The sequence below is a fragment of the Hippoglossus stenolepis genome, chromosome 15 (assembly GCF_022539355.2).
Source record: "Hippoglossus stenolepis isolate QCI-W04-F060 chromosome 15, HSTE1.2, whole genome shotgun sequence".
Classification (NCBI taxonomy): Eukaryota; Metazoa; Chordata; class Actinopteri; order Pleuronectiformes; family Pleuronectidae; genus Hippoglossus; species Hippoglossus stenolepis.
In genome coordinates this window covers 10,655,857-10,670,310 of record NC_061497.1, presented here as the reverse complement: position 1 = coordinate 10,670,310, position 14,454 = coordinate 10,655,857, and the positions used below count along the sequence as shown (strand labels likewise).

Here is a 14,454-nt window from a genome sequence, read left to right as displayed (position 1 = left end):
AAAGGTTTCGTTTTTTGTGAAATGAGCCCGAGACGGATGATATCTGGGTCAGTGACCTTGGTGTTTACTCCTCAGCAAAAATACAACAAGAAGAAACAAGGCAGAGAAATGCTCCTGTCGAGATTTAACCGTTTACAGAACAAGATAGTGTTGATTGACGGAATAATTTCAGGTTCATTCACATTTCATCTTTAATACCAGATGTTGTATCAACGGCCTGGTCACACACACATGTAAATGTATCAATAGAAAATATTTACTTCCTGTGGTGAGGCAAATCGCAGCATGGCTTCGCTCAGAGCTCAACGTGAGATATTGGCATATGTGTGACAGGACCCTGAATGGGTTGAGCGGCCACATGAAAACAGGTCGCGGATAAATATAAACATGATTACATCTGTATCGTCAAGCTTAAAAAAACAACAACATGTAAGCGTGAAACTCGTTTTCACGCTTACATGTTGTTGTTTTTTTAATTGTTTTAAACCTGTGATGAAACAAATTCTCTCAAAACGTGCAACGTGCAAAACAAAACATTTGTATTCCTGATAAGTTACTTAGAATCACAGCCTGATCATAAAACACTAAACTAATGTTGTCTAACTTGAAAAAGTTTTTTATCATTCAGGACAGAAAGTGATCCTGATTTCAAGAGAAACGGCACAGAGCCATTTTATTTCATCACCAAGTCATTTGCATAATTCACATCCACATGATGTGTCTGGTGTTTCTGCCTCTATCTAGTCCTGTGTTATGAAGTTATTAATCATCTGTGTTTGCCGCTGTGTGAGGGTGATAAACACATTCTGCTTGAAGCAGAATCAAAGACGGGAACAGAAAGTGATGGTGTCTAGTTTCAGTCATGCAGGCGCCAAACGTTTAAAAAGCTAAATACTCATTTTCTTACCATTTCTGATGTGCGACAATCAAATCTTCACCAGGTAGTCAGAAAACTACAGTTAAATATATATAAAATAAAAATATATTATACTAATTCCTGCAAAAGTGGCCTGCTTTTGAATAGAAGCTGACCTCTGTGTGTGTTATAGAGAAGTGCGTGACATACCTTAAAGAGACGTACAAAGTAAAGCAGAACTGGGTTTTGTCCCTGCCCCCTCGGGTTTCTGTCTATGGGTTCCTGTCTATTTGGGAACCCATTGTTTTAGATTTCAGTAAGTTATTTTAAATGTCACTGCACTGTACATCCCCCCCAAATCAAAACCAGTGAAGCTTCATCATTTAAACAACTACCTCTTGATCCAAATATCTTGATTTCATATGAAAAAAACATAAAGGTCATTGATACCAAACAATGTTACGAGCTTTAATCAACTAAACCTTAATATGGTCTTAAATGGATAACTTTGTAACCACAGGATTGACTGTGTGACAGTTAAAAACTGTTTAAAGACATGATGAAGGCTTGAGACGATAAGAAATACAGATAGATGGACGACATGTTTCCCCTTCCTCTCACTATCCAGACATTAAGCCAAAATAACACAGATTTGGACACTGCCATCTTGCGCTGTTTACATCATTTCCATAGTCTGAGTAAGAGCAATCGGGGGATGGAAACGACCAATCGCAAGACTCAGCTGTGACATTTCATGTCTGATGATGCTGCATCGCACAGGTTTAAAACTTCTAATTCTTAGATCTTGTGTCGTGATTCGGCTCAATCTGGACGACATGCTAGACTAGAAAGATCGTAAACTAAATACGAAGCCTCAAATGGTTTATGCTACTGACATACTGGGGTGTATCATCAAGTAAAACAGCAGGTTACTATCCTTACAGAGATAGTTTCAGGCTAATATTAAGTAGCAGCACGCATCAACTCTCATAAGGAAACAAACACCCTGCACCGTTACAGTTGGATGAGCTAACCCATGTCCACAGTGCTGCTCGAACATTTCTCCATGTCCGTCGGGTTATGAGATGATGGAAACCGTGTGTGACCTCTGACGCTCCCTGAGCCACAACTCCACCACCACATCGACAGAAACACGGCCTCTCCTTCAGCTGGTTAGCAGGAGCATCTTAAACACTTTCTATTAAATGGCCTCAAGGAGGACTTACTGACCTTTTTGGCATGACTTACATTACCATGCAGCAGTAGGGTGATGCAGTGGTTAGCACTGTCTCACAGCGAAAGTAGACTCTGGGTCAGCTGGAGTTTGCGTGTCCTCTCTGTGAATATGTGGGTTTTCGCCAGCTTCCTCCCGCAGCCCAAAGACATTCAGGTTAGGTTAAATGGAGGTGTGAATGGTTTGTCTCTGTATGACTCCTCTCTGATGGATTGGCGACCAGTCCAGGGTGTACCCCGCTTCTCGCCCAATGTAAGTGCAGGACCCTCAAAGGATAAACTGTATTGATAATGGATGGATATGACTATTGTCTGGTTGTATTATCACTGATATTTCCATGTGTCATCTTAACTATTAAAGAAAAACGTCATTCTCCTGTCCGTCATCTACTCTGACGGAAGTCCATTCACCACATGAATCCAATCGTGCATTGTAACGCTGACATATATTCACATGGTCAGACTCATTCATAATAACAGCTGTTTGCTCAATATTTTTGCAGATTTTGTTGTTCACATTGTTGGGACTATCAATGAAAAATAATAAAGAAAATAAAAGTTCCTTTGTTTTCCTCTTCACACACACACACACACACACACATCCTGCTGATGCTCTCCAGGATTTTTTATTTTAAGATTGAGAGAATCCACTAAGACCACTGGGAGCCGGCTGCCCTCTGCAGATTCCCTCACAGTACCAGCGCCAGTCTCTGTGCCAGAGAAACTCAATAATGCATGCAGACAGCAGTGTTTATTCCTGCAACTCCGCCAGCGCACAGACTGTAATGATCGCAGTATCGTGCTCACATGGTCCGGATAAACTAGACTTTATTTTACAAATATAAATCTATATTTTATCAAATATATTTCTCTGTGTGCTCAGCTCCAGTTTCGTGTTCTTGATGTTGTTACATCACCGAGAGTTAAGGATCTGCTTTTAACACTTGGATAAGAAAACGAAGGAAATGTGAAATTACCCGGTGGAGCAGCATCAGTTTATCTGTTTTCAGGATTGTATCTTGTTGCTTAGACAATATTCTTTTGTCCTTTTTGCACCAGATTCACTTTGACGGGTCACAGCTGCCTGGTATACGTGTTTGGTTTAACTAATGATAATAAATGACGACCACTTCCACGTTGAGCCCAGGACAAGGTCAATGGGCCTCTAGCGTAAACCGTCAGGACACAAACTGAAGACAGCAGAGAGTTGCATTAAGCTCGCACCATTTTGGGGAAGTCACGGCCACTTGACTTATTTTGCGCCCGCTCGTGCAAGCCTGCGTCCTGTGAAACAGGAAGAGACGACTGGCTTTTGAACCCTGAGAGGATGGGTGTCGTCATCATTCCAACTCAACCCTTCCACACCTATGGTGGACTGTACTGCAACCCTGCAGCATGAATGAGCAGTTGTTTGCTCTCTGCCAGTAACTGGAATTAACTTTTAACTTCCACTTGTGTGCTTTCGTCGCACTAAATGCCGATTAATGGTGAAAAAGGGGTTTGCATCCTGATGCAGACGATTGAGATTTGATCTGTTTTCCCCTTCAGGTGAAGCCGTGGAAATCCGCTTAGCAGCTTAGCAGCAATTAGATGTGATGGGTGACATGAGTTGTGCCTTATCAACTCCGTCACGTCACTCTGTCAAGTTGCAGCAGCTGTTCAGATTCACACCATAATGTCGTCTTTGTGTCAAAAGACTTGTGAAATACACTGCAGGCCTCCACGTGTTATGCAAGCGGTGTTTCAAAGCAGCCGACTGTTGTGACATGTGATGTTAAAATTACACGTAAAGATGAAGAATCCGGCACTAACTCCAACATCTGTGACAAACATGTTATTGCACTTCGGTGGATACTTCTTTCAGAAAGTGTGGGGGTCAGTTGCTCGAGTGTCAGTGTCCATCCTCATAGTTAAAAGCCAGCTTGCCGATTTCTTAACCGCAAGGTCTAAATCAACTCCCTAATAGAGATTGATTTTGGGAAATTTAAAGCCAGACTCAGTCCCACTCTCATTATTGATCCGTCGCAGCCCTGTTACATTTCAGATCAGGTTGCATCCCTGCTTCGCTGCTGAAGAGAATCTGAACTTTAGCTGGTTTCGATGCTTTTAAGAGAGTGAATAGGTATTAACGTGGCTGGATACGATTCAGAAAATGACTTAATTCTAAGCCCAACACTTGCTCCAGGCATCCTCAGTTCCCCCTACCCGGCCCCACCCTCCTCTTCACCACACTGCGGACAGTGAACTGGGCCAAGTCCAGAGGCTGCTAAGTGGATGGTACTGCAGCACTCTGTCTTTTTTTGTCATGTGTTTTATCTCCCTTCCTCATTCAAGCGGTTGGCAAACGTCAGTCTGAGCTATTGGTCCCCAAAGACAAGCATGCATCCCTGGCACCAGATGTCCGATGGGCTGGTGTTTAAGGAAAAGGGGAGTATAAGAATAGAGCCCAACTGATTTATCAATTGCCGATATTAGAGTAACATAGGTGAGTATCGACATCGGACAGAATTTGGCCTATATATATTTATTGTTAAGTATTAGTTTCACGTTTTTTATTTGTCATGTGCAAGTTAACACAGGGTCAACAACAGTACAATGAAAGGTGATGAGAAGAAACAGATCAGCTCAGCAGTGCAATAATTCAAATACAATAGTAGTAGTAATAATTCAGTTCAAAGTTTACCAACAGCGAACAGACAATAAGGTACGGGACTATAACTTATACTCCAAAGATGGTTATGCAGTTGTCTGCAATACCTGCAAAAACAAAATAAGCCAGGGAAGCTACATCACAGGGATATCTGTGTTTAAGTGTGCTGAAAAAAGATGTGCATTTCGGTCTATTTTGGTTGTATATGTGTTTTCTTTTTATCTGTAGATATTTATTATAAGGTTTCTGGTTAAATATATGTATGTATCTGCAGGTATGTCAGTATCTATATAACAGCTGAGGAGGCAGAGAAAAGAGCAGGTTGTTGAAAAATCTCCGAAAAACTAAAAACGTTCTGTCACATTAATTTCCTTTTTGCACGAGCCACACATTTTTTTGTCTTATATATTATGCATGTATCATCACCAGTGGAGATAATTTGACTGTTGATTTCTGAATTCTTGCTCTAATAATGTTTCCCCAGCCTGTCAAGGTGACAGATAAAAGAGCAGACACATGCTGGTTGGCAGTTGTTTCCTTAACAAATGACAACTGGAGCATCGCAACACAAACATTGACTACACCTGTCCTCTCTTGGTTTTCCTTGTGTCAGTTTTGTCACAGCACACTGATAATAACTGTATCTTTTAAGGACACAATGGGTTTTCCCCTCAATGCATATGTCTTGTCCTATTTCAAAGGAGGAACATGATTTAGCTCCAGAAAGAGGAAACGCAGAGGAAATGTTAAATGCCTTTTCCCGCAGAAGGACCAATCAGCAGAAAGGGGTCAGTGAAAAGCCGTCTTTGTCTGCATCAGCTCTGCTGTATGGCATCGTTGTTATCGCCGTATGTGGAGGTCAAACCTCCCCCCGGGCTGTACAGTAGGCCACAGCATCATCTCCGCACAATCAAATAACTTTAATTTCAAGGAGAGCTGCTCCCCTTTAAAATGTGTCCTTCAAAAATTGAAAATAAATCTTCGGTCTCATACATTATGAATGAAGCTGGGCGAAAGGGGGCGAGGGTTACCAAGATGTTAATTATTCATGGCCTGGTCGCTCCCTTGTCCACTCCTGAACCAGCGAGGATGCACACAAACTGGAGCTGATTTGTTATGATTTATATCCAAACGTCTGTGTCTTTGTGCACGTCTGGCTCATGTTTTACAGTAAACCAATACTGAAAAGGTCATGCGACGTGCTTTTAACGTCATCTGGTACAGTTTCAGTTCTTTCTTTTGGGCTGCTTTTGTTTCATGGAGAAATGAGCTGCTACAGTGTAGTAGAGTCAGACACTGGGAGTCACTGGGAGTCTGCAATTAATCTGATAGTTGAACAATCAGTGCATACATTGTTATTATTATTATTTTGTTCTACTCCAAGCGGATGCATTAACAGTGGACCTCCTGTTTCAATAAATGCAAAGAGGAAGTTGCTGAGAAAAGCTCCTTCTATAGTATTGTTCTTATTAAAAACCTCACTTCCTCTTGTAATAAATAGCCCGACCTAAAAGTGATGCACTCTAAAAAAAACATTTTCAAGCGCTATTGTTTCTGACATCTAAGCTACGTGCAAGTTCCATAAAAGAAAGTACCGAACTCACACTACTATTGTTTGACGTGTTATTTGCCATGACATCAACACTGTGTGCTGGCAGAGCACTGCCACTTCCTGTGTATCTGAAAATACACCTTGTGGCAGGCTGTGTGTGTGTATGTGTATGTGTATGTGTGTGTGTGTGTGTGTTTGCAGATTTAAGGCCGAAATGAGAGAGATGGTTTGTGTGTCTTTGCTGACTCTATAAAATAAGTATCCGTGCTTTAAAGATGTGGCACACTGTCCTAGCAGTGACAGGAAGTGCAGCTGTCCCTTTGCAACCCCCCTGTGTGCGTGTGTGTGTGTGTGTGTGTGTGTGTGTGTGTGTGTGTGTGTGTGCGTAGGCGTGTGTGTGTGACGGGGGAAAGGAACTGACCCTCAGCTTCATGACTGTATCTATTATGTCGAGCTCAACGGTTCACTGTTACCCCCCCTGTCATCTGTGTAGGCTCTGAGGCAAGAAAACAGCCCAATACTGCTCTAATAGCACTGAACCGTTACCCCCACCTACAGAGGAAGACACGCTGACCTCCTCCGCTTCCTCGCCGTCCCTATTGTCCACTGAAATGTGGCCGGGTGGCGGCGAAACGACAGCAGAGCCGACGGAGCCCAAACTCATTCCCATTTCTCAGCTGAAAATCTTTGTTTATTCGGAGGAAATCTCCCAAATCTGTCTTCGGTTGCTCTCAATAAGTGTTGCTGATGACTCGGGAGTGCGGCGGCGAGGAAAGGCCAGCTCTAAATGGACGTCATAAAACTCACAATCTACACCCGTCCAGTCCATATCCATTAGGATTTCAGTGGACACATTAATTGGAGAAATAGACTCTCGCAGCGCGGGCATCGGTAAAGTCTGCCGTGCTGCTAAACCAGGCACATTTGACAGAGAAATCAAGGCCAGGTTGAAGAGCAAATTACACCTGTTACTCCTTGAAGAAAAGCTTCTCTATGTGGAGATTTGTATTACTTCTCCCTTTTTCAGTCTCTCCTTCCATTTTTATTCATTCGTGTCTTCCACTGTAAAATACACTAATATTGAAGGAATGCTACAATAATGCACGATTTCATACAGGGAGGTTGGAACTATTTCTCTGGGACGAGGTGCTGATCACTTAACCCGTCGCACATTACACACTTGTTAGGTGACGTTAGGTCTCCTTTCATGGTGACCCACTCTGACTTGACTGGGCCATTAATGAGCTTTTATGACACCCAAATGAAATAATGTTATAAAAAGTGCAAAACTGAAATTGTTAGGCAATTCATAGGCGCTACTTGTACAAGATATTACTTCTGAATGTGGCTTGTGGGTGCTTGGCATTGTCTGGGTGGGTGCTCAACCCCAGAGCACTATGGCCTGGCAATACATATTCTCACAAATCTCAAAATACATTTCATAAAACAGAACATGAGGCCATCAAGATTTTATGAATCAGTACTGAACCGTAATGCCATTATGGCTTTGGTGGACGTGTTGGTAAGCAGCATTACTGCATTACGCTTTCACAAGTTGGCAGTCTGGCAAAACTTTCACGTCCATTAAAAACGCATTAAAAGCAGATTTAATCTATGAAGAAACAAATAGAGGCTATAAACTGTAAACATCTGAATCATGTGGATTGATTATGACATATTCACAGAATCCTTTTCACTTGTGTTTGTTTCTCAAATGGTAATTTTGACCTTTTCTCGAGAGTAATCATAGGCTGCTTTACTTCAGTATCTTACTGTCGCATTGAAGTTCTAAAACTTATCTTACACCTGCACAGTTCATGCAAGGACCTGCTGCTGTTTACAGCTTCTTTCTCCCCTGGTGGACTTGTGTCATTTGCACCAGCGGCTCTGCACCTTCTGACCTACATAGAGCTGAGCAGCTCATGCACCGATGTGCTAACTATGATGCAGATAGCAGCCGATTTACTGAAGGAACAGCTTCAGTGCGTCTGTGGTTTTACACTTGTGAATGAAAACACTAAGGTTTCCGTGAAATGATTCATTGAGCCATTATGCACAGAACCTGCTCAATTTTACTTTACTGTTTGCCTGGAGGCTGGGGGCCACTATTATTATTTCGGCCGCTAATTTTGTTTTTGTTCACTTAGATATAAGATTGACCTTCATTTCAAAGCAAACATGAGACGACCCCCCCCGTCCCCCAGCCCTCGTCGCTGCTACTTCATGAGGTCAAATCTCGTAGTCAGTTTCCTGTGTGTGTGCGGTCGCTGTTCGGTCATGTAAGAGTCAACACACGACGCAGCACTGAGAGGTAAACTGCTCTCACTTCTGTATTCGTCATGACTTGTACGTGTATGTGGAACAGATACGGTTGAAACCACCTCCACGAAGATGTATCAGAACAAAAAAAAACTTGAGTTTGAAAATATATAATCTCTAGTATTTCGTGCATTGGGCCGAGAACAGAATTGTTTTCATGATGGTATTTTTACTCTCCTCTCGGAGAAGGAGGGACGTTTTCGGCCTTTTTGATCTCTATCTCCATGACGCGGTGCGACCATGAATGGTCACTCCTGGTCTGCTTTCAGTGGCTCTGAATACCTGTGAGTGCACTTTTCCTGTTATAGCAACGTGGACAATAGCAAGGAGTCTCTGCACCACTGGATGGTTTAATGTATGTGTGACATAACAGAGAGGGGCATTGTGTGAACGTGGGTCAAGTTTTTATTAACGTGGGTTGTATAAATATAACAGAAAGATTCATAAGTATTCACAGCACATGCTTACATAAAGATGTCTCATAAAGACGGAAGCATCCACATATTTTGGGAGGATTACATCAGGGTTTTGTTGTTAGATGTGCCTGGTTCAGTTACTGTCTCTCTGCGTACAAGGATCTTACTACATCATTTATTTAGCGACATCATTCATCAGCAATGATGACTTTCTTTGTACTTAACGCATCAGCTTCTTTGCTGGATGCTGTGACATTAATGGCTGTTATTCCCATGTGTAATTTTGAACATTTGACAGAATTGTGTTTGTGCAGACGTTTTAAAAGCATTAAGTGCTACATTTCAGAAAGAGAATAGTGTCTCTACAGTGACTAACACTCCCCTAATGATAAAGAACTTCACTGAATATTTGTCACACTAATTTATCTCAAAATCCCACTTTGACACTTTGAGTGAGTGATTGTGCTTTTTTTTCTAGTCCTTTGTAATAGTGCAAAGTTCAACTGGACGGCTACAAAAGGGCAACAGCCTTAAATAAAAGCAATAAGGCCTGATCTTCCATTAGGTCCAATGCCAACAGGGGCCAGGTGACAACCAAGCACAAGCTAAGAGGATCCACCCAGTGGCTTATTCTGCCGGCATCCTGCCATCCGACGAGGGGAAGGCTCCGCCTGTCCAACTGCCTTCCTCGCTGAGCCACCACAGGGAGCCTGCCGGGGTGTAGCGATGCAAAATGGCTCCAAATGAGAGGACTGATAGGATGCTGACTCAGAGCAGAGCAAAATCTGCCTGGTAACTTTGCAACTCGTTCATCTAAATTCCCACAGCGATCTTCACAAGAAAGCGCATTAGAGTCACTATTCTCAAATCTATTCTAGTTTTTAGAGTTTTTATGTGTGTTTTAAAATACACACATAAGGATCCTTGTGAAAACAAAGACCTTAAGAAATAACGTTTTTGTCGTCTGCATCTTTTTTTTTATTGTGAAAAGCAAACTGCTGCCTGTTGTCAGCTGTTGGCTGAAGCTGAGGCTCTGTGGGTGTGGAGTCATTTCAGGAGTCACAGTATCATTCAGTTCAGAAACCGGACAAACAACGAGAAGCAAAGTTTAAACTCTGCTTCAGAAAATATTAGCTACCGGCTCCGACAGTAACCCAATCGTGCTGCACGACTGTGTGATGCTGCTGAACTGTCATCATCATTATTCACTGTAAAAGGTTATTCACTACTGCACCTGCATTTACGGACCCTGATAAACAGAGCCGTCTTCTACAGCTCTGCACCGGTTTCTGATGTAGAAGGTTAAAGATTATATTCACAGCTCTACCTCTGTGTTGGACAATAAGAATACATGAGAATCCATAACATGACACAGGTACCCAGTCGAGCTCTTTTGACTTTTGTGTGGTGCAGGAAATAAAAGTAGGCCGATCGATTCAAGAGTGTCCTCTGACTCTTTCCCTCCTACTCAACCTGGAATAGTACGAAACCCACAGAGGAAACTGATCTGAGGAAAAGACACACAGGTTGTAAATTACTGTGCTAAAAAATGACAGTATGCACGTATGTTATTTTTTGCTCATGGACCATCGGTGACCTTGGGCAGCAAAATAAATTTGGGTGATAGTTTCACATATTAAATGAATAACGACCGCTGAGCAGAGGAGCAACAGACTGAGTCCCAGCACGTTCATGCAGAAACTTCATGAGGACTGAACGTGTGTCCAGACTGAAAAATATATCCTGAAAGTCACAGTATCCCAACCCATGAAGTCAATCAATGAACTGCACCAATTTTGATAGTTGATCTCTTAAGTAATTAAAGCTAAAATGCCAAACTTTCTCTCTGATTCTAGCTTTTAAGAGGTGATGAAATGTGATGAAATGTGATGATCATGTTCGATGACTGTAAACTGAATATCTCTGAGTTTGAGTGTGTTGTTTGGACAAAACAAGGGATGTGATTATTTCAAAAGTGCTCGGTGAAATAATGATTCATAAATATTTTCTAATATTCTACGAGACAGAAACACTGATTGAGAAAGTAATCCACAGATTAACCCAAAAAATGAAAGACACTGTAAATGCAATCTGAATCCAAACGCCCATCGTCTCTCATGACAAACAAGGATGTAACTACTTAGTAATAGCAAGCAGACAGCTAATTGTCATCCATGTTACTGTTGGAGATGGTTAAATTATGCTAAATATTGAAAACCACTACTTTACCAATAGATTCCATCAATTTAACTGAGAAATAAATTCTTCAGAGATTGAGTTTTTTATGCCGAATAAAGATGATGCTCAGAATTTATGGGGATTGGAAAGAAAATTATACCATGATGATTTAGAGAGGCTTCACTTATTCTGGTTTAAGTCGTTTCTTTTTAAATAATAAATGTGCACGTGCATATACATGCACTTTTGACTATTTAGACATAACTAAGAGTCTCAGCGCTTTGATATAGTAGAGGAAAGCTGTAAATGCAGTGAGTGCAGTGGACGGCAGCAGAACATAAGTCTGCAGCAGTGGAGTTTAGGAGGAATAAGCTTCATACTGTTAGCATCCTGCTGTCAGTGAACTTCATTCACACACACACACACACACACACACACACACACACACACACACACACACACACACACACACACACACACACACACACACACACACACACACACACACACACACACACACAGGGCGGCTGTGGCTCAGGAGATAGGGCGGGTCGTCCACTAACCAGAAGGTCGGCGGTTTGATTCCGTTCTGCAAGATACTTAATCCCACATTTGCCCCTGACAATTGTGAATGCAGTGTATGTGTGTGTGATAGAGAAAGTGCAGCAAATAGACGAACTGTTGGGGGTGAATGGCAAAACTGATCTGTGAGTGGTCCTCTAGAAAACCAGTAACAGCCCTACAGTTAGAGTTGACCCTGATGGAAAACATCAACACAAACACAATCGATGCACGTCCAGTCATCACACATCACCCCCAACCACCACGGCAGGACCCACTGCATTTTATCATTTAAACTGCTCATGTCAACCACAGTGAATACCACATTGTACGGGGAACCATGCGGCTCAATGTAAATTAAATGGCCTGTCCTTTGAGTGCACTGGCTTATGTAAGCTGCTGCTGCTTAGCAAACCCCCCCCTGCTCTCCATCCCTGCCTTTCTTTCCCTTCAGCAGCAGCAGCCTCATCCTGCCCCTGAAACCCAAACGTCTCGTAAACACACACACACACACACACACACACACACACACACACACACACACACACACAGCCCCATCCCTAAACCAGAGAGTGCAGGGGGTGGGTGGGTGGGTGGGTTGGTGAGCGAGGAGGGTGAGGATGAAGGTGAGGAGGGGAGGGGAGGGGAGGGAAAGGGGGGCCCACCGACTCCCGCATCCCTCATTTTCTGTGCCACCTTGAAAACAACACCCCAATTCCTGGCTGGTGCTCCTCCATTCCATCATTGTCTGCGCGCGTCACATGCAGCGGCGTTACAATCCCCTTTATCCACGCAAATCCCCCACCCACCCACCCACCCACCGCCGCACATCCCCCCCTGACTGGTGGCTTTTAAAATATGTATCTGGATCTAAATCCCCGCTCCTCTTTTCTTTTTTGTTCATGCATCTCCTCCCCACTCTGTCTCTCTTTCATTCTCTCAGTGCCCCTCCATCCCCTCCTCCCCCACCTTGCCCTCATCCCCTGAGTCCTGCAGCCACCAGGTTTCTCGCCGGCGTCCGGGCGATGTCACAACACTGTTTTAAAGACGACCCTGCCCGGTTTGGAGAGGGTGCACAATGGAGGGAGACAGGAGAGATGATGGTGATGGTGGTGGTGGTGGTGGTGGTGGTGATGGAGGGGGGGAGTGAGTGTCGGGAGACAGGGAGAGAGAGGAGGAGGGGGGAGGCCAGGGATGAAATGCGACAAAGGTTGGAAGCTGGATTTAAACCCACATCGCTGCGCGTAAACGGTCTGATCCGATCCGGGCTTCGCTGAGCCACACAATAAAAACGAAGAGCTGACAACAAAACAACGGGCACGGAGGTGGAAGCTGGACCATGATACGATACCACACGAGCCATTACTGCACATCCTCTGTCGCTCTCATTACATTGTCTCTGGCCGGATTGTGTAAGTACACGCGTGCCTGTACAGAGGTAACGTGGCACGGTGCAGCACATCCATCCTCCTGAATTCATTATCACCAGAAAAAGAGGACGCGGGCCGGCCGGAATGTGAATCCTCCATTAATCCCGACGCGGAAAGGAAAAAGCTTACCTCCACATTTCAGCTCTGCTCGACCCTGCCTTGTCTCATCCTGTTCCTCTCCGCCGACTCCCTCCCCTTCTCTCCCCGTGACAGCATGTTTCTGCTATCTATCTCCACGGTGAGGCTGCTTTCCTCCTCCCTCAGTTCCTCCCGTCCTCTTCCTCTGTCCAGAAATACAATTTAAACACGCACCGCACACACACACACACTTCCCGATCTCTCTCTGTGTGTGTCTGTGCCGGCTCCTCTATTCTGCTGTTGGAGTCAAGAGGCAGGTTGATTTGTGCTGTCCTCCTCCCTCTTTCTCCTTCTCGTGCTGATTCTATTCCATTCACATCACACTAGTGCCAACCCCCTCTTTCTCCTCCTCCCTCTCTCTCTCTCTCTCTCTCACACACACACACACACACAGAGCATTACCCGGCCTCTCTCTCGCTCTCTCCTCCCCCCTCCTCAGCTCCTTGTCAGAGAGAGACAGGCCAAGCTCTCTGTGTCTAAAACTGATATTCAGAGAGCGTGAATTTCAAGATCTCAAAAGATGACATGCACAAGTGGACTGTGTGGCAGAATAGATGCTGATCCAGTGTTGTATCAACACACAATATACACACAACTTCTCAACCTACATATTTGGCTTGAACTGATCTCTTTGCCAGATGAATATTCATTGTAATATCCAACACCTTCATTTGAAGTCTCCCCCTCTGGTACCGAAAGCTGACATTTCTGCACGGCAGAGACAAAGGCCAAAGGGCAAAGGTGAAAATGGCTGTGTGTGTGTTTGTGTGTGTGTGACAGTGTGTTTATTTGTAGAGACCTCTGTGTACTCCCCAAACGTAGCCAGTGTGGGTCGAGACCATAACAAACAACCGACCTGCTCAGGAACAATGAGAGCGCAGGAGAAATAACAACACAGCTCGGCCTCTTTCCTTCCCACCGCATCCTTACAGAACAAGTACCTGTGAACGCGGCTCCACCACATGATGCTCAGGAGAGGAGAAGATGAATCATGCTGCTCAACCTCCACTGCAGCGGCGCAGCCAAGTGTCCGGCACCATCCCCCTAATTACTGGTTGGAGGCTCGTCCTGGCTGTACCATATGGTCGTGTGTATGTGTGTGTGTGTGTGTGTTACCAGGT

The 14,454-nt window shown here is 43.9% G+C and overlaps 1 protein-coding gene across 1 annotated transcript in view; it reads right to left on the bottom strand.

The window, feature by feature from the left end:
* Positions 1–13,698, bottom strand: part of zmp:0000001168 (signal-induced proliferation-associated protein 1) — a 34,160-nt gene extending 20,462 nt beyond the window's left edge. The window contains 1 exon segment of the mRNA XM_035178852.2: positions 13,325–13,698. The gene's annotated coding sequence lies outside the window, so the exon portion shown is untranslated.
* Positions 13,699–14,454: the final 756 nt, after the last annotated feature.